This window comes from Protopterus annectens, chromosome 13.part0, assembly GCF_019279795.1.
Source record: "Protopterus annectens isolate FY-2018-M chromosome 13.part0, PAN1.0, whole genome shotgun sequence".
Taxonomy (NCBI): Eukaryota; Metazoa; Chordata; order Ceratodontiformes; family Protopteridae; genus Protopterus; species Protopterus annectens.
In genome coordinates, this window is record NC_056747.1 from 108,423,601 (window position 1) to 108,444,529 (window position 20,929).

At 42.0% G+C, this 20,929-nt stretch overlaps 1 protein-coding gene across 1 annotated transcript in view; it reads left to right on the top strand.

Moving 5' to 3' along the window:
* Positions 1–20,929, top strand: part of LOC122787839 (dedicator of cytokinesis protein 7-like) — a 4,057,077-nt gene that overhangs the window by 1,164,980 nt on the left and 2,871,168 nt on the right. The window lies entirely within an intron of this gene.

Here is a 20,929-nt window from a genome sequence, read left to right on the forward strand (position 1 = left end):
ATCCTAAGGTTCATCCCTACTAACATGCCCCCCCTTATAGAGGCTCATGGTACTCATGACCCATATGGTTTTAAGTGGGTGTTGCAAGGGGTCTGCTTTAGGAGAGCAAAATACAACATACCTGACTTTCGTAACATCAAGACGACTTAACAGACAACTGCATTTCAATAACCTCTCGGAACACCAACTGAAAACTCCAGGTAAGTAACCACTAGGCCACACTACAAAATAAATTAAAGCAAATGAAACCCACCCATATGGGGAGCTTCGTCCCCCCCAACTAAATATACCAACTCTGAGATCACACTACAGCAGAGGTAACGGGCAAATTCAACATGCTGGCCGAGTGGTTACTTATCTGGAGTTTTCAGTCGGTGTTCCAAGAGGTCGTTGAGATGCGGTTGTCGGTTAAGTCGTATCAGCGTTATGAAAGTCAGATATGTGGTATATCACTCTTCTAAAGTAGATCCGCTACAAGACTTGTAGGGGCCCTAGTAGTCATTAGCCTCGTAACAAACTATAAACTTCTGAACCTATTATTCCCTACTGACTGACCTTTTATCACTAGACTTATTCACTCTTCATTTTCTCTAAGGGTTACCCTTCTTTGTTAGTTGTGGGGACATGCTTATGTCCTTTGGCTTCATTTTAGGTACCAATATCTAGATGTCAGTGATAATGTGGCCTTTAACCATCTGACTTGCAGTTCCATTTGTGTAGGGCATCAGTGAACATGGTTGTGAAGTACTTGCATAGATGTTTACTGCATAACAAAAGCTAATTTAATCCCTTTAAATGGCACAGAGGGAAGAGGGAAGCAAATGATGTTGCTAGCTTTGTTCATCATGTAGTAAAGAGTGCTCAGAGGAGTGTTTTTTCCCAGATACTGCTTGAATTGTCTCTAAGGGTATCGTTTCTCAGATTCTGTTTACATGTTGCCAGGTTGCTCTATTCTTGACATCCTAGAGGATGGTAATTATAAACTCTGGAAAATACCCTGCAGTAATAAATATTGCAAGTGAAAGATGTATTAAAATGTTTGTATGGACTAATCAGGCTATTCTTTAATAAACTACTGAATGATAAAGCATTTGTAAATCATTCATTCATCATTTTTTCTTTTTGCTATTGGATTCACTTCTTTCAGTAAGTGAGCAGGTGAACTAGATGTCAGTACACTTATTTTCACTGTAGTGCATGAGAGAATGCCAGCAGCTTAATCATCTGTGTCACCGTCATTGTTTTCAGTGGTTTGAATTTATAAATGATACCCACCAGCAGTATACTAGAAAACAAATGAAGCTATTACTAGATTCTATACATAAAACATCAGGGAGTAAATAGAGGCCAAATCAGCATGTACCAAGTTTGGGTAGAACCTGAAAGATATTGTAAAGAAATCATAGTTATGGTAGTTTAACAAGTAGTATTTTGGATAGACACTATAACACCCTGAATTTTATATGGGGGGGGGGTGCAGTGGTATGGTATGCTGTGGTCTGGAAGAGTTTGGTTTGGTAGAAATGCCTAATGCTGTTTCATGCAGTATAACTGTCTTTAGCAGAGCTGTGCCATGTCACCAGATGCTTTATTGTATTTTCCTTTCTGTAGAATTTGGAGGTGCGGTCTTGCTCTAGGTGTGTGTAACTGGGACTCATGCACAGCCTTAGCCATGGATATCAGATTGACACACAGGAAGAATTCTTGCACTAGATCATTCTAAGGTCACAGGCACTTGTGCTGCAACATTCTAAACCAGCTGTTTCTTCACACCTAGCCTACATTATTTAATGGTGTTTCCTAATGGTACACACCAGTGCTGCTGTTTAAGGATTTCCAAGGCCTTTCTTCTGGTCACCAATAACTCTGAAATGAGTCCTCTTAACCTTTATATCACTGTATTTGACTAATAATGAGGAGAGAGTCTTGCCTGAAGATATACATTGATAAGTTGGTCGTGTTTCTTCCAACAAATACAGCTACTGCAGTGGTCCCTCCCCACCTACCAGTTTCTGCTTCACTTATTCCATATAATGTAACCGAGTCATCAGCCTAAGTGCCTAGGTTTGTGGTTTCAGCACCATTTCTGCAGTTCTAGCCTTGTAAACAACAGACCCTTTATTCTAGTTATTGTCAGGATTTTTTGCTGAAGTTCAGTAATACAGTTGGCAGTTTTCATATGTCTTTGATTAAGTATGTTTGTAAGTTTGAATTGCTGTTACAACTTCCCTAAAACAGATCATACTCCTATTTTTTATTCACATTAGTTTCACATTATGGTCTAGTAAGTTCTTCTTTGAGCAGCTTACCTGGCTAATTGTAAAATAATATTAATGATATGGTGGGTGCTTTCTGCATGAAGTTGCTTTGGCATCATTTTGATCTGGAAAAAAAAATTACATCTTGGGGAGACTATCCTGTAAATTGCAAATGTTCAGACTTTTTATGTAAGATAATTTTGTTATCATAGCTGTAATAATTAACGATAGCTTATTAGTGAAATGCAGTGTTGTATTAATAATCATATTTGGTTGGCCAAAATGTTTAACTACAGCATATACGGGTGTGACACTGGACGGTGATCTGTCATTTAACAAGTCCATCTGAAGGTTATAATCACCACTGCTCCTTCCACCTGTCTTATGAACCCTCGAGTCCTAGTTCTAAACTGTACCATTCACTCAGCAAGGAGTCTAAGGAAAAAACTACATACCTCCTATAGATGCCCTTCTAGGCGTGTTGAACTGTCATCTATCCACTAGTCATAAGCAGCCTGACTGGCTTCACTCTTTTGTGCATTATGTCAACCCCACCCCCCGGCCTGTGCAATTCTTATCTTGTCAATGCATCATTCTGATTTACCAATGTCCAAACCCTGCTGTGTGACCCATCTTTCCCTAGTCCTTCTTCTCCTTGCTTAAGTAAATATCCTGTCTACTACCCCAACAATCTTTTATCACTGTTTGTGTGATTTCCAGACTTAACAAAGAGTTCTAGAGGGTACCTGTTGTAATTCCAAAGACTTGAATTGCAATTGCTGAAATGATAAAACTTTTATTATACAACGACCCCCCATTAATATTCCAAAACGTGCACGCTGATTGGTCAGCGTGCACGTTGTAAATCAGAGTTATAGTAATGAAAAAAGGTCCGGTCGCCCGGACTTTTTCCATTAGTATAACTCTTTTTTTTTTTTTTACAGCAACGGAGAATGCAAGATCTCTGTTGCTTTTTACAACCTGTCTCGCTATGCTAAACAAGTTTAACATAGCGAGACAGCTTAAAAAAAGTAACGGAGGTCTTCCTATCGCCGTTGCCTTTTTTAAAGGTGTCTCGCTATGTTAAATGGGTTTAACATAGCGAGACAGCTTTAAAAAAAGCAACAGAGATTCTCCGTTGCTTTTTTTAAAGCTATCTCACTATGTTAAACTCCTTTAACATAGCAAGACACTTTGTAAAAAGCAACAGAGATCTTGCTTTCTCCGTTGCTTTTTTCAAAACTGTCTTGCTATGTTAAATGGGTTTAACATAGCGAGACAGCTTTAAAAAAAACAATGGAGATTCTCCGTTGCTGTCTCGCTATGTTAAACTCCTTTAACATAGCGAGACAATTTGTAAAAAGCAATGGAGATCTTGCTTTCTCTGTTGCTTTTGCCCACAGCCCTGATTTACTACGTAAGCATACGCATGCGCAGTACATCAGAACTGCCGCAGAATACCAGACAGCTGCAGAAGGGCAGCAAGGAGGCATTATACAATGCCATTATTTAAGAAAAGTAATTATTTTTTTTCTTAAATAATGTCATTGTATAATAGCAATAACCCACTTCTGGGTGTAGGTAATGCTGGATTTACCCACGGTTGTCTTTGTTTGGCCACTCGGGCTTCGCCCTCGTAACCAAACCACACCAACCATGGATAAATCCAGCATTACCCACACCCAGGCATGGGTTATTGCTATAATATTGAACATGACAGGGAACATATGATTAGCCTTTCGTTGCCTTATCTGAGTATTTCCCCTTCTCTGAGGAACATAGTTAACAGTGGTGTGTGTGTGTGTGTGTGTGTGTGTGTGTGTGTGTGTGTGTGTGTGTGTGTGTGTGTGTGTGTGTGTGTGTGTGTCAGGGTCTCCATTTCAAGTGAGTGCAAGGGCACTTAAATGCGTTTATCAAGTGATATTAAGGTTCTGGATTCATTACTTTGTTTGGTAAGTGTCACATTGCTTTCATACTAACAGGACTTGTGATATGTAGCCCACTCCAGATGCACAGGGAGAGCATAGAATCTGCATAGCAGGAATCCCTACTGACAATAAAGAACTGGGCATCCTGTGGATCTTGGCCATGCAATTTTCACACTAGACCAAGAGACTCACTAAATGCTTGTTTAACTCTCAAATTATTTTGCTTCACATTATTCACAGTTGTCCTGCAGTCCCTACAGCCATGAAGTACATATAATACTATGCTTCTGTACATTTACTGGTGAATGTCACTCTCTATGATTCTTTCTAGATCCCCCATTACAATTTTTAACAACTGGGCTGATTTTGATGTTATAATTAAACAGATATAGCATGTTCTCCAAACTCAAAGGAGCATACTAGGCTAATGGCCCTGGAGCCTTTACAAGCCTAGCCCATAGATGTGCCCTGGGATTGTGCCACCCGGCGTTAGTTACCAGTGCCTCTACCAAGTAGAGCCATTGGAGTGATCCCTGGGCTGAACTTTCTATTTCCCATCCACTCATCAAGATTTGTCTTGAAAGGGGCCAGTGAGGTGTTCTGCTTGACGTGTATTGTAAGTTTATTCCAGAGCATGGGCAGTCTCTGGGTTATGAACCTTTCCCTCCAGGCATGTTCTGTTGATTGTGGTAGTGAGGGTGAGGTCTCTGGAGCTTGTGGTGTGGTGGGATTGGGATTTCTTTAGATGCAGCATTTCTAACAGAGCTGGGTCAGACATGGCTTTGTATGTGAAGCAGAGATCGCCTCTTAGTAAACGATATGAAACAGAGAATAGCTGGAGTTTTTTAAGTTTGTCTGTGTAGGACATGTGTTTAAGGCCTAGGATCCTCTTCGTGAGGTACTTTTGTGGCCTTTCCAGCTGTTGCATGTGTCTAGTGAGGTACATGCCAAATGCGGCATTGTACTCGATGATTGGCCTAATGAGGGAAGAGTAGAGGGAGATGATGACCTCTTTCTTCCTGGATGCAAAACCCTTGTTAATGAGATGTGCCACATAGAAGGACTTTCTGACCACAGTGGCAATGTGTTGGTTGAAGGAGAGGTTGCTGTCAACCTGTTTCCCCAGATGTCTTATAACATCTTCAGTGTTCAGTAGGCTCCCATTGATGTGGTAATTAGTGGGAACTGAGTTTTTCACAAAGGCATTAAGCTTAAGGCCATGGTTTTGACACCAGTCATTTGTCTCAGTGAGGCCTTTCTGTAGAATGTCTGCATCACTTGAGGAGTTAATAATGGCTCCCAGCTTGCAGTCATCTGCGAACTTGGTCAACCAGAGTCCCTCCGTGTCGGCCTGGACTTCTGAGATGTAGATGCCAAACAGGAGAGGACCCAGGACTGATCCCTGTGGGACTCCACTCGTGACTGGTCGGCAGTCTGACTTGGAGTCTGCTACTTTCACACTGTGAGTTCTATCTATGTGCCAGTTTGCACCCCACCTAATGATATAGGGGTTGATGCCTATTTTGGTGAGTTTATCAATAATTCCTGAGTGAGGAATGGTATCAAAGGCCTTGGCCAGATCGAGGTAGGCTGTATAGACTGCCTTACCTTCATAAACAGCTCTGGTGACTGAGTCAAAGAAGTCAACCAGGTTGAGTAGGCATGATCTACCTTTCACAAAACCAAATTGTGTGGGATCTAGAGTTTGGATATTCCCTATATCTTTGTTAATTAGGTCCACAAGGATGCGCTCCATAGTCTTGCATATCAGACTAGCCAGTCTAATGGGACGATAATTCCCAGGATCTGTAGCCGCTCCCCCTTTATGGAGAGGGATGACTGTAGCAGTGTGCCATTTGGTAGAGACTATGAGTGAACAGGGCACACAGATGTGGTACCAGTTCACTTTGTAGTTCATATAGAACACAGCCAGGGATATTGTTGGGTCCCATGGAAGCTGTATTCTTGACCTTGGACAGTGCAGCTTTAACCTGTACTGCAGTAATGCTAGGTGCTTGAAATTCTTCCGGTAATGTGAATGGTCCTTTGGGGGGGGGCGTAAAGTTGGCACTGATTCTGTCAGCCAGTATGTTGACAATATCTGTTGGCCCAGTATAGGAGGTACCATTGTGCTGTAGTTCAGAGCAAATCTGGATATTGCCGTGGAGATTCTTGATATAACTATAGAAGGCTTTGTGGTTGTTTTTAGTGTCTGCCACAATTCTGCCTTCATAGCTGGCTTTAGAGATTTTTATGAGGGAGCTCAACTTTTTGTTGAGGCTAATAAGGGAGTTTTTCCAGTCTTGGGACTTCACCTTTTTCTGCAATAGTTTCTTCCTTCTGTTGTAGAGTTTATTAATGCCAGGGGACCACCAGATTGGCTTCCTTTTTTTGAAGGAGAGCATCTTGGTTCTGTTGGGTATGGCTAGTTCCATGCATTTATGTACTTGTTTGTGCATTGCGTTGGTGTATGATTCGGCAGTCATGCAACTATTTTCCATTGGCATGGGTGTCGTGAAGTTAGCCACCTGTGTTTTTAGGATCCCAAAGTCAGCTTTAGAGAAGTTTTTCATGGTGGTTACCTTTGTGGGGGGTGTGGGCAAGATGTAGATTTCCATGGTGATTAGTTTGTGGTTGGATCTAACCAGGGAGGAGTTGACTGTTGGTGTAGAGCAATAGCTGCCCATGTTAGTAATAACCAGGTCAAGGATGTTGCTTCCTCTAGTGGGGGTAAGAATGAGCTGGTCCAAGGCAATGGAATTGATGAATTCCAGGAAGTGTTGGGCCAGTGTATTGGTGCATTAGTATTTTTCCCGGTTGATGGAGGGGTAGTTAAAGTCATCCAGTATGAGAGTGTTGGGTTGGACACTAATAGATTCCAGGGTGCTTAGGAATGTGGAGTGAGTCTTGGGACATGATTGGAGACATATAGCAGGCTACGACCTGGATCGCCGTCTTACCCAATGTTAGGTGTACCTGAAGTATCTCAGATGCGTTTGGCTGGGCTACCAGTCCGGAGGTGTGCATATCCTTTTTGAATACGGAGACACCACCGCCCATGTTCTGGGGCCGAAAGGTGTGGAATGAGTTATAGTCTGGTAGTGCAGCGGGGCTTTCTGCTACTTTAAACCAGGTCTCCATTACAGCACAAATGTCGATGTTCCTCATTTGGAGGAGTGCTTCGAGTGAGTACATATTGAGATTTAGACTTCTAGCGTTGAGCAGCTTGACTCTCAGATTGCATTTATTTATAGCTGTTATGGTGGTAGTTTGGTCTTTGTAAAACAGACTAAAAAAGGCACTATAGGGGTGGCAAGAGCCTTATCCAATACCCAGGAACCCAAGGGAGACAGATGTAGGCCATCTCTGACAAAGCATTGAGGTCTGTCATTCATGTCCAATTATTACTGATACGTTGGTTAACAAGGCTCTATCTAAAGCTAAAAACACTGCCTCCATGGGACCAGATGGTGTCCCAGGCTGTGTCATACGCGACCTCCAAATGGAATTAACCCCGCATCTTAATACCCTGTTCAGTCTCAGCCTCTCCACAGGATATGTGCCCATAGAATGGTGCACGGCAACGGTGGTCCCACTTACACAAGGGTGGGGCTACAACTGATCCTGGGAACTACCGACCAATAAGCCTGACCAGTCTGATCTGTAAGGCTATGGAGCGAATCATTATGGAACTCATAAATGGAGAGATTGGGAACCTCCAGTCGCTGGACCCCACACAGTTCGGCTTTGTCAAGGGCAGATCATGCCTCCTGAACCTGGTGGATTTCTTTGAGACAGTTACTCAGGCTATAGATAAGGGAAAGGAGGTACACACGGCTTACCTTGACCTTGCTAAAGCATTTGACACCATTCCCCATTCAGGTATTATTGATAAGCTCACCAGCCTGGGCATAAACCCTTACATCACAAGATGGATCACAAACTGGCTCTCAGACAGATCCCATAAAGTAAGAGTAGTGGGATCTATGTCCGAATCCAGACCAGTAACGAGTGGTGTGCCTCAGGGCTCTGTCCTGGGGCCCCTCCTGTTTGGCATATACTTCTCAGAAGTACAGGCAAGCATGGAAGGGCTGTGGCTGACTAGGTTTGCGGATGACTGCAAACTGGGTGCTGTAACAGAGTCTCCGGCCGACATGGAGATCCTCCAGAAGGGCCTAAATGAGACTGATGCATGGTATCAAAGCCATGGTCTCAAGCTAAATGCAAAAAAATGCGTAGTAATCCCCTTTGGAAAAAACAGAGTACCTGCAAACTACAACATAGGAGGTAATCCCCTGAAATCTGAAGAAGAAATAAGGGATCTAGGGACCCAAGTAGATAGTCAGCTTTCCTTTGATAACCATGTTGCCAAAGTGGTTAGAAAATCCTTCTATGTGACCCATCTGATCACGAAAGGGTTCGCATCAAAATCTAAGGATGTAATGGTGCCCCACTACTCTTCCCTCATCAGACCCATTATTGAGTACAATGCACCAATTGGAATGTACCTGGCTAGACATCTCCAGCAGCTGGAGAGACCACAGAGGTACCTAACCAAGAGGATTACTGGCCTCAAACAGTTGCCCTATGCAGCACGATTGAAAAAGCTAAGACTGTTCTCTGTTGCATACCGCTTTCTTAGAGGTGATCTCTGTCTAACGTACAGGGCCATGTCCAACCCAGAATTGTTGAACATGCTCCATCTTAGCAAAACCAAATCTACTCGAGCTACATACTCTAGGGATATAAACCTCAACACAACAATAAATAGAACATGCTGGAGGGATAGATTCCCTTCGCAGAGACTTCCCTTACTATGGAACAGGGTCCCGATCTACATAAGACAGAGCCCCTCACTATCACTCTTCAAGAGGAACCTTGATGAGTGGATGGGTAACAAAAAGTTCACACCAGGGATCACACCAACAGCACTACTAGATAGGGGCCAAGGGTACTAGCTGCTAGTACAAGGGTCTAGGGAACTACTAAAGGGGCGGTGAATATTGCACAACGTGGCTGGGCTAATATATGCCTTCGGGGCAGATAGCCCAGTACCAACCTATGAACCTATGTCATCTCGAGCAGACAGATACTGGATCCCCTTAGAATGACACCAGAAACTTAGCCAATTGTTAAAGTCAATCATTTTTTTTGCTTGTACTGCAGTATCATTCTGGGCGATGGATGCTGCTCATGGCTAGGGTCATACCTGCCTGGACCAAATAATCTGAGAGCTCTATCATGTCTCTTTTCATGTAGTCCAGAGAGGTGTGTCTCAGGTCATTTACACTCACAAGAACAATTACAGAGTCATACTTGTACTTGTCATGGAGTGACCTAAGTGTGTGTGTTCATAGGTTCATAGGTAAGTATTAGGCTGTCTGCCTGAGGGCATTTATAAGCCTAGCCAGAGTGTATCAGCTTTCGCCGCCCCATTGATTAATTAACTGAGCCTCTGTCAAGACGAGCCAATGAAGTGATCCCAGGGGTGTATTTTCTGTTACCCATCCACTCATCAAGGTTTCTCTTGAAGAGTGTTAGTGAGGGGCTCTGCCTAATGTAGGTAGGAATTTTGTTCCAAAGCATGGGGAGTCTCTGTGACAGGAATCTATCCCTCCAGCATGTTCTATTTATTGTTGTGGCGAGGTTTAGCTCACTAGAGTGAGTGGCTCGCAGTGACTTGGATTTCCTTAGGTGGAGCATGTCCATCAGTTCTGAGTTGGACATGGCTTAATAAGTCAGGCAGAGATCACCTTTCAGTAAGCGATATGCCACTGAGTACAGCTGGAGTTTTTCCAGTCGGGCTGCATAGGACATATGTTTGAGACCAGTAATCCTCTTGGTGAGGTACTTTTGTGGTCTTTCCAGCTGTTGGAAGTGTCTTGTGAGGTACATCCCAAACGGGGCATTGTACTCTACGATGGGTCTGATGAGTGATGAGTAGAGGGGCACTATAACCTCTTTATTTCTAGATGCGAATGAACCCTTTAGTAATTAGATGGGCTACATAGAAGGATTTCCTAACTACTTTGGCAATATGATTGTCAAAGGAGAGATTACTATCTCCCTGGGTCCCCAGATCTCTTATTACCTCTTCTGTATTAAGGGGGCTGCCACCTATGTGGTAATTTATGGATGTTTTGTTTTTCCCAAATGGGATGACTATGCATTTTTTGACATTTAGCTTGAGACCATGACTTTGACACCAGGTGTCCGTCTCAGTAAGGCCCTTTTGGAAAATGTCCGTGTCAGCCGGAGAGTCATTTATGGCTCACAGTTTGCAGTCATCGGTGAACTTTGTTAGCCATAGTCCTCCTGTGTTTGCCTGTACTTCTGAGAAGTATATGCCGAACAGTAGGGGTCCCAGGACTGAGCCCCGTGGGACACCACTTGTGACTGGTTTAGAGTTGGACCTGGAACCCGCTATTCTTACCGTGTGAGTTCTGTCCGTGAGCCAGTTGGCAACCCATCTCATGACGTAGGGGTTTATGTTCAGGCTGGTGAGTTTTTCTATAATTCCCGAGTGAGGAATGGTGTCAAAAGCCTTGGCGAGGTCAGGGTAGGCTGTGTGAACTACCTTCCCCTCATCTATGGCCTTGGTGACTGTCTCGAAGAAGTCAACCAGGTTTAGTAGGCATGATTTGCCCTTAACAAAGCCGAACTGGGTCGGGTTAAGTGTTTGGAGGTTCCCAATGTCTTTGTTAATGAGTTCTATGATGCTGCGCTCCATAGCCTTGCAGACCAGGCTAGTTAGGCTTATGGGGCGAAAGTTACCAGGGTCAGTTGTGGCACCTCCTTTGTGGAGCAGAATAACCATTGCTGTGCGCCATTCAATGGGCACGTAGCCTGTGGAGAGGTTGAGGTTGAACAGTGTGTTTAGGTGGGGGGTTAGTTCGTTCTGTAGTTTGTGCAAGACGCAGCCTGGGACACCATCTGGCCCCATTGATGCTGTACTTTTGGCTTTTGAAAGGGCTGTTTTCACCTGTGCGTCTGTGATTTCTGGGACACTACACTTTTCTGGTATTGTTGTGGGCCCTTTTGTGGGTGAGAGGGGGGTGAAGTTTGCACGGAATCTATCTGCCAGGATGTTGGCAATATCAGTGGGTTCAGTATATTTTGTGCTATTTTGCACTAGCTCAGAGCATATCTGCGAGTTGCCACTTAGATTCTTGACATAGCTAAAGAAGGCTTTGTGGTTATCTTTCAAATCCTTGGCTATTTTTCTTTCATTCTGTGTCGGATTCTGGCACCTGATAGACAGCTGACTGTTACCTTCTCCTTATTGAATCTGGTGAGTGGGACATTGGTGTGCCTCACTATTGAGTCATGTATGCTTAGTGTATTGGGAAAGCTGTTTTGCCTTAGGGGCTTTGGTTGAAGGGCACACTGTGTAGGTGAGCTGTGTGTCTTGTGGTTTGTGCTGTGTTGGGGTGGTCGAGTGCATTCCTGCCTTGGAGATCTCTGCTGTTTGGTTAGATTTCTATTGAGAGCCTCCGTGAAGATGAGTGTGTGGTTTGTGTTTTTAAGTGAGAGCTGTGATGGTGGGTGTTCTGGAGGGCTATGTGTTCCATGTCGTGTAGTGCAGGTGTTGACCTTCTCCTCTTGACCAGCTATTCCGGTCTTGGCTGGAGAGTGCATGGCTTCCAGTTTGGAGATATAAGTGCATCTCTCACAAGTCTGAGTGTTGGGAGGTAAGAGGAGAGGGTTGTCTGTGTACATGAGGCAGTTGCTTCACTGCCTCAGAATGCCCAAGTTCACCAGGTTAATAGGAGAAAGCACAGGGAACTGACCTTTAGACATGCCAGGAGGGATGGTCATCATTAGTACATACTGGAGTTGTTTCCTTATAGGACATTAAGTGCTGATAGCATTTATGTGTGCTACAATAATTGCTAGAAAAAGTCTGATGAAGTGCTAGTGAATAAGCTTAATTAAAGTGCAAGAGAGAAGAGAACTAGAAAGATCTAAGGGAAAAGTTGAAGAGCAGACTTTCTGGCACTGGTAATAGTTTACCCCAGCTTTGCAGCACTGTGCAGCGAGCAAACAAGTGCAAACCCCCACAAACTCAGGCTTTTAAGGCAGAAAGTTGAAAAGGGATAGAAAAACTGCCCAAATGGCCAGTAGACTAAATTTCACACACCAAAGTCTGGAGAACTCAGAAACTTACAATACAGTCCTGGATACAGCAAATTTGTATCTGGACTACTCTAGTAACATGAATAGTGGGAAACAAGCGTAGAACTTTTTGTTGTTTTTTTTTTGTAGAAAAAACAGTTAAAACAGTAATAAAAACACTTTAAATACATTGCAAGCTAGCACACTGAGTGTGTAGCAATATTAAAGCAAATACAGTTAAAATAAAAGCAGTTAAATGAAAAAACTACTTAAATTAAGTGCAGAACACAGTATAATCAGAAACAATCAAAAATGGAGGTACTTAAAGTCTCTCTTTCTCCTTTCTGTTGCTCTTGTAGTCTGCAGGAAGCCAAAACTGGATCCGCGGAGCTTAAACAAGCGCAAACCCATGTAGTGTGACACATGATGATGATGATATGTGACACAGAAGATGTGAAAATGAGGTCTTATATGTCTGAGCTGGTGGTTGATCAAGTGGATGTAAAATATCCCATGGGACTTACTGAAAAAAGTTGTGGTGCCCTCTTGTTACTTTTGTTCATAATAAATTTTACGTTTCTATGCATGCCTGTTTTTAAACAATATCACTCCATTTGTATTAATTAATTAATTTGTCGTTTTTTGACTGGGTTAGTCCGACTGAGCCAAAGTCCTTTTTCATTGGAGGCCCAGGGGAGAAAAGCTGCACAATTACAAAAAACATATAAAAAAACTAAACCCAGATGCATCAAAATTAAACATGAATTAACATAATATGAAGTACATGATTAGCAGTGTCAGAGACTCCTCACATTTGCTCATCTGAAAACATGGCACACCTCCAAAAAAATACTCAAGAAGCTTTAACAGTGACTGAAACATGGCTTTATAACTCACAACTCATGCTCAACCATAAAAAAAACAAACAAAAAAAAAAAAATTACTTTTTTCCCACAAATTTAAAGTCTTCTCTCTTGATAATACAGCCATTGAAGTCATTTCTCATAGTAAATTAGATATAGTAAAAAAAAAAATAAACTAAAATAAAAAATTATTAGGGATGATTGTCTTTCGGCTTTTCCCAGTTAGGGGTCGCCACAGCGGAACTCCCGTCCGTTAATGATTGGCAGTGGATATTTACGGTGCCGAGTTGCCAGCCTGACGCCCAACCTTCAAAGAAGGCACGCCCATTCACGCACACACCTACCTGCATGTCTTTAACATCACTCGACCATGAGGAAGACATGCAGACTCCACACAGAAGACGCTCCAGCCGAGAATCGAACGGAAGAACCTCTTGCTGTGAAGCGACAGTGCTAACCGCTGCACCACCGCGGCCATAATAGTGGATTATAATCTTTAAATTTGTCCTGCATATAAAAAAATTGCATAAGAAAAACTAGGGTTGCTTTATAGAGCCAAAAACTTTCTCACACACAGCTTCTTATCACCTATAAAATTATGCAGAATCCATCTGCTTGTCCACCACTAAATAACATTCTGCACAACTATGTTCTCATTAGGTAATAACGATCCAATGGACAAAAATTCCTGGGTCTCCACAAACCTATCAAATCTACTGGGCATTATCTGTACTCGTACCATATTGCTAATGCCTGGAGCTCTTTATCTGTATCCATCATGTCAATACGCTCCCCTCCCATCATTTAAAACCACTCTGAAAGACTTAGGCAAATGCTGGCTCTGTTTTTGCTTAACACCAGGGTAAACTACACACCTAAATGTGAACAAATACCTATTCAAACCTTACATCTCCTTACTCCTTCTTCACTCACTTCCTTACTTCTATCAATTTCTCTCCCCTGGCTTTCTCTCTAAATATACCATAAGCCTGCTTTTCTCTCTGTTGCTATTGCAATTCCTGTTTTTATTATCCTAACTTGCCTTTAATTTCTCTATAAACTAACTAAAATGTCTCTAGCTATTAAATCATTGTCATATAACTTAACCAATGTTTTCATATTATATTTAATTTGGTGTAATTATTTAAACTGTAGGTTTTTTTTGTATTATTTATAAAGACTGTAAAATTATTGTTCTTAAAATGTTTTGTAATACTTTGGAGCTTTTCTCCCTGGGCATCTGCTGAAAATGGGCTCCTACCCAATCGGAATTTCCTGGTAATAAAATGTCAATAAATAAATAAATGTGAAAGGTGGAAAGATAAGGTGAGAAAAGATCAAAATTGATGTTAATGAGCTGAGGGAATTGGATGGACATTATTGATATCTAGAACTGATTCAAACTTGGATAATTGTTTGATTATATGATAACTGTGTACAACACAGGCTTGACATGTAACACCAATAATACAGAACATATCATTCTGAGATGTCATTTTTGGTTTAAGCAGAAATAATTTCTCTTAGGAAGGGAGTTTATCCCCTATGTTTTACCCAACATATCTCTCTTTGCTTGATCATTTCCAGTATTCTGTAAAGTAGATTAAATACACATACCTCCACCCTGACCCTAGCCCTGAGTAGCATCCTGCCTTTGCACAGAATGGTACCACAGTATAAGGACAAAATGATTGACTTCAACAATTGGCTAAGCTTCTGGTGTCATTCAAAGGGGATCCAGTATTTGTCTGCCTGGGAAGACATGATCGACAAACCACATTGCTTTGCACCTGTCACCCCTGGGATTCAGGTTACTGGCTAAAGCTCTTGCACCCCTATAGTGCCTTTTTTGGCAAGGTTCAAAGGATAAAACCACCACTGTAACAGATACAAGCATGCAAAATCTGAAGGTAATGCTACTCAATGCTAGAAGTCTAAACCTCAAAATGCACTCTCTCGAGGCACTCCTAAAAATGGAAAACATCGATATCTGTGCAGTGACTGAGACCTGGTTCAAGGCTCCAGAGAGCACCCCTGCCATCCAGGCTACAATTCTTACCACACTTTTCGGCCACAAAACCAAGACCGAAACACTAAAGGTGGAGGAGTGTCCATATTCACCAAGGATATTCACACCTCCAGGCTAGTTGCCCAACACAATGCATCTGAAATTCTCCAGGTGCAACTAACACTAGGTAAGACTGCAATCCAAATTGTAGCTTGCTACAGATCCCCCACCATACCCCAAGATTCTCACTACACCTTCCTAAACATACTGGAAAATATTAAGATACAACCAAATACCCTAATACTGGGTGATTTCAACTACCCTGCCATTAATTGGGAAAACTACTTGGGTACCAACTCCTTTTCCCAACAGTTCTTGGAATTCATAAATTCCAATGCCCTGGATCGACTAATCCATTGTTCCACCAGGGGCTCCAATATCTTAGTGGAACAATAGGAACCAAACAGGAAAAAAAACAACAGGAGCAAATTCCACCAAGGATTTATTATACACTGGAAAAAGTCTCTCTCTGACGTCTCGGCCAAAGCCTTCAAGGAGAATAAAATACTTACATAAAAAGCAGTTTATATACACACCCATTATAAGATGATTAAACAATTAATATTAACACATATAAGGTTGTTGAGCCTGAAGTTTATTTTACAGCTATTGATGAATATAAGGAGCTGGTTAATAAAGGATTAAGATTGGGCTATTTTTGTCAGTCAGATGTTAAAAAAAAGTTTCAAGTGGAGGGTTGCAAAATGGCCTTGTTTTACTGTCTACCTAAAATCCATAAGAATTTGCAAAAGCCCCCTGGTAGGCCGATAGTATCTGGGTCTGAGTATTTCCTTCATAACCTGGGTGTTTTTTTACATCATTTTTTGTCTCCTTATGTTATGAAATTACCCTCATATATAAGTGATGTGTTTGACTTTTTGAATAAGGTAAAAAGCATTAAAATAAATCGCAATATGATATGGGTTAGTATTGACGTAAAAAGCTTATATACAAGCATTAGACATCAATTTGGTTTGGAAGCTTTAAGATTTTTCTTAGGCAATTCACCTGCTACAGAATACGTGATGGAAATGGTACATTTTTGTTTAACTCACAATTTTTTTGAATTCAATAATGTTTTATACCATCAGTTGCAAGGTACAGCCATGGGGGCTTCATTTGCCCCCATGTATGCCAATCTTTTTATGGGTTTGTTTGAATTAGAAGTGATTTATAAACAAAAATTTTTTCAAGAACACGTTATTCAGTATTTTAGGTACGTTGATGATTTAATATTCTTGGTTGATAGCAATAGGGATGAAATCATTGAATTTTTTAATGAAATCAATGTTAATAAATACCATATCAAATTTGATGGATTAAATATTGGACATATCATTCCCTTTTTGGATGTGGTGTTAGATATTTCAGATGGGGAGAATATTGTGACATCGCCCAATAAGAAATTTGAAGGGGCATGCCAGTATTTACACGGTACGAGTGGGCACCCTTCTCATGTAATTGAGGCTCTACCCTATTGTGAAATGTTACGTATTTTCAGACTGTGTAATAGACCTGACATTTTCCATAAAGAAATGGGTCTCTTGGTTGAATCTTTTTCTACCCGAGGTTATAGTAAGAATGTTTTGGAGAAAAGTTTTACAAGGTTAGTGACAGGGGTTAAACCTAGACATGAAAGATCTATTTTCCATAGGACTGGCAACACTATGAGAGGTAACAGGACACAACAATATAATGAAAGCATAACTAAGGAAAACATTTATTTTGTAACTACTTTTGGATGTTTTACTAAACAGTTTCTTGACATTGTTAGCCAATTTTGGCTTTATCTATGCTCTCTTAGGAATGTACAACAATGGCTTAATGTGAATATTAAGTTTTCTTACCGCAAAGGTAAGAATATAAAAAATTTTTTGGTGAAATCTAAGATTGTTCTACCCTCCCCAAGAATGTATATGGAACCTGTTAGAGTTGGGACCTTCCCTTGTGGGAAATGCAAGGCTTGTAAACACATTGTATCCAATTTTGAATTTATTAATAATGTTAAATTTGATAGTCAGGGTCTATTTAGTTGTAATTCTGTGGGTGTTATCTATGCTTTACAATGTCCTTGCAACAAGTTTTACATTGGGGAAACAAAGAGGGCATTTAAAATAAGATTTTTAGAACATGTAAGAGACATTAGAAATTGCAAGAAAGATAGCCCAGTTGCAGTACACTTTTCAGAAGCCCATAATAATTGTAGTGATGGCTTGAAAGGAACTATATTGGAACAAGTTTGTGTATCTATGTTCAATAATATAAGTATCAAAACTGTTTTAGTGCAGAATGAAGCTGTGTATATTTTAAAATTTAAAACTATGTTTCCTTTTGGGCTAAATGAAGAGCTCAATTGGAAAGTATTATCATGTTAATAAGCTGTTTAAATTGATTAATTGTTTAATCATCTTATAATGGGTGTGTATATAAACTGCTTTTTTATGTAAGTATTTTATTCTCCTTGAAGGCTTTGGCCGAGACGTCAGAGAGAGACTTTTTCCAGTGTATAATAAATCCTTGGTGGAATTTGCTCCTGTTGTTTTTGCTCCAATATCTTAGACCTGGTCATTACCAACATGGGAGATAGATGCTCCACACCACTGGTCACCCCCTCATTGGTCAGGTCTGACCATAAGCAAATCACCCTTGACATCCAGATCCCTCCCCCACCCCCCAGTAAGGAAACCTCCTTAAAAAACTTCTCCAAAGCCAACTTCATGCTACTGAAGTCAGAAGTGACAAACTTCACAACACCCACGCAGACGGGATCTGGAAGTTCGACTGCAGAATCCTACACTAAGGCACTGTACGAGCACATCCACTCGTGCATGAATCGTGCCATTCCAAATAGAACCAAGATGCTCTTCTCCAAAAAAGGAAGCCAATCTGGTGGTCCCCTGCTATAAACAAACTATACAACAGAAGGAAGAAACTGTTGCAGAAAAGAGGAAAATCCCAGGATGCAAAAAAACCCCTCACCAGCCTCAGTAAGAAGCTGAGATCCCTCATAAAATCCTCAAAAGCTAGTTACGAAAATAAAATTGCCAAAGATTCCAAAGATAACCACAAGGCATTCTATAGTTATGTCAAGAATCTAAATGGCAATGCTCAGATCTGCTCTGAGCTACAACAGAATGGCATTAAATATACTGATCCCAAGGATATTGCCAATATCATGGCAGATCGATTTAGTGCCAACGTCACCCCCCTCTCACCCACTAAAGGGCCCATCTCAATACCAAAAGATTGCCAAATTCCGATAATCACAGCCACACAGGTAGAAACAGCACTCTCCAAAGCTAAGAATTCAGCATCCATGGGACCAGATGACATCCCAGGCTGTGTACTACGTGAACTACAAAATGAACTGGCACCCCACCTAAGTGTCATGTTTAATCATAGCCTCACCTCAGGCTTCGTGCCCACTGAGTGGCGCACAGCTACAGTTATCCCCCTCCACAAGGGAGGATCCACCTTGGATCCTGGGAACTACCATCCCATCAGTCTGACAAGCCTGATCTGCAAGGGCATGGAATGCATTATCAGGGAACTTATAAACAAAGACATTGGCAACCTTCAGACACTGGACCCCACCCAGTTTGGGTTTGTGAAGGGCCGATCTTGTCTCCTGTATCTGATTGACTTCTTCGAATCGGTCTCCAGAGCTGTGGACGAGGGTAAGGCGGCCACACAGCCTATCTGGACCTCGCCAAGGCCTTCGACACCATCTCCCACTCTGGAATCATAGATAAACTTAGTAAGCTGGGCATAAATCCCTACATCACTCGATGGGTTGCCAACTGGCTTACTGACAGAACCCAGACTGTAAAAGTAGCCGACTCCAAATCCAGCTCCAGACAAGTGACAAGTGGAGTACCTCAGGGTTCAGTCCTGGGACCACTCTTGTTTGGCATCTACTTCTCTGAAGTACAGGCCAACACTAAGGGACTCTGGCTAACAAAGTTCGCAGATGACTGCAAACTGGGAGCCATTATTGAATCCCCAAATGATGTGGATATTCTGCAAAAGGGCCTTACAGAAACAGATGCCTGGTGCCAGAGCCATGGGCTCAAGCTTAATGCCAGGAAATGTATAGTTATCCCCTTTGGAAAAAAACATGTACCCATGAGCTACCACATAGGTGGCAGGGCACTAAACATCGAAAGTGTGATGAGAGACTTAGGGACACAAGTGGACAGTGGTCTCACTTTCGATAACCACATCGTCACAACAGTCAGGAAATCCTTCTATGTGGCACACCTCATCACTAAGGGCTTTTCATCCAGAAAAAAGGAGGTCATTGTCCCACTGTACTCATCCCTCATTAGACCCATTATAGAGTATAATGCCCCATTTGGTATGTACCTCACAAGACATCTGCAACAGCTGGAAAGGCTGCAGAAATACCTCACTAAAAGAATCACAGGCCTAAAGCAGATGACATATGCTGACCGTCTAAAAAAACTCCAGCTATACTCTGTGGCATATCGTCTACTCAGAGGCGATCTCTGCTTAACATACAAGGCCATGTCAAACCCTGAGCTGTTGGACATGCTCCACTTAAAGAAATCCCAGTCCCTCAGTGCCACACGCTCCAGGGATCTAAACCTTATCATCACAATGAACAAAACATGCTGGAGGGATAGGTTCCTGACCCAGAGACTCCCCATACTCTGGAATAGACTGCCCATACATGTCAAGCAGAGCGCCTCATTGGCCCTCTTCAAAAGGAACCTTGTTGATTGGATGGGAGATAGGAAATTCACCCCGGGGATCATGTCAGTCGCCCTGCTAGACAGGGGCCCAGAGAAGTAAATATTGTGGGAAGAAATTTCCAGGGAATTGTTATGGCTAGGCTTGCATAGGCCTTAGGGCCGATAGCCTAGTACCAACCTATGAACCTATGAACAGGCCCAGCTCCATGGTGTACAGGGGATAACACCCTGGCAATGACACAGGCAACCCAAATTTGAGTAGTGTTTTGGGCTCTGGAAGATCCTGGTGAGGAAGGGCTGGACTTGATTGGCTGAGACTGGCTCACCGATGTGCATGTACGCTTTTCTAATTTGACCTTAATCATCACACTAGGGTGTTTTCCAGCTGAAAAGAAAATGCTCTTAAGGGAAAACTCAACACCTTTCTCCTGAGACTCTTGTTACTCTAGCAGTAGTGATTCCAGGGCAGAATACTGGAAGTCATGGGTTAAATCCAAAATGAGAGCTAATATTTTACCTTCACTTCTATGATTCTAACTATACCTAAGCAGAGGGCTTTCTTTGAATTTGTGTGTGTGTTTGTAATTTGACCGTTATGAGGCGAGAGAAGGATGACCCATTTGGCTGTCTGTCACATGCAAGCAGAGGTTTGACAACAACAGAAATCAGCCAGGACTGGGGAGCAGGCTTGGCACTTCCAACATAGTTGGTGGTGGCAAATCTCTGTGTTTATGCAATGATATACACTCACACACACACACACACACACACACACACACACACACACACACACACACACACACACACACACACACACACAAACACACACACACACACACAAACACACAAACACACACGTCTGTTATACTAAAGTACTTTTAAGAAGTCTCTTTCCAATCCTCAGTGGCCTCTGAAATAAAACCTAGCCCTCAATTTCCTTGGCAGGACAACACCACCCTGCAAACTACACTTTAACAGAGCT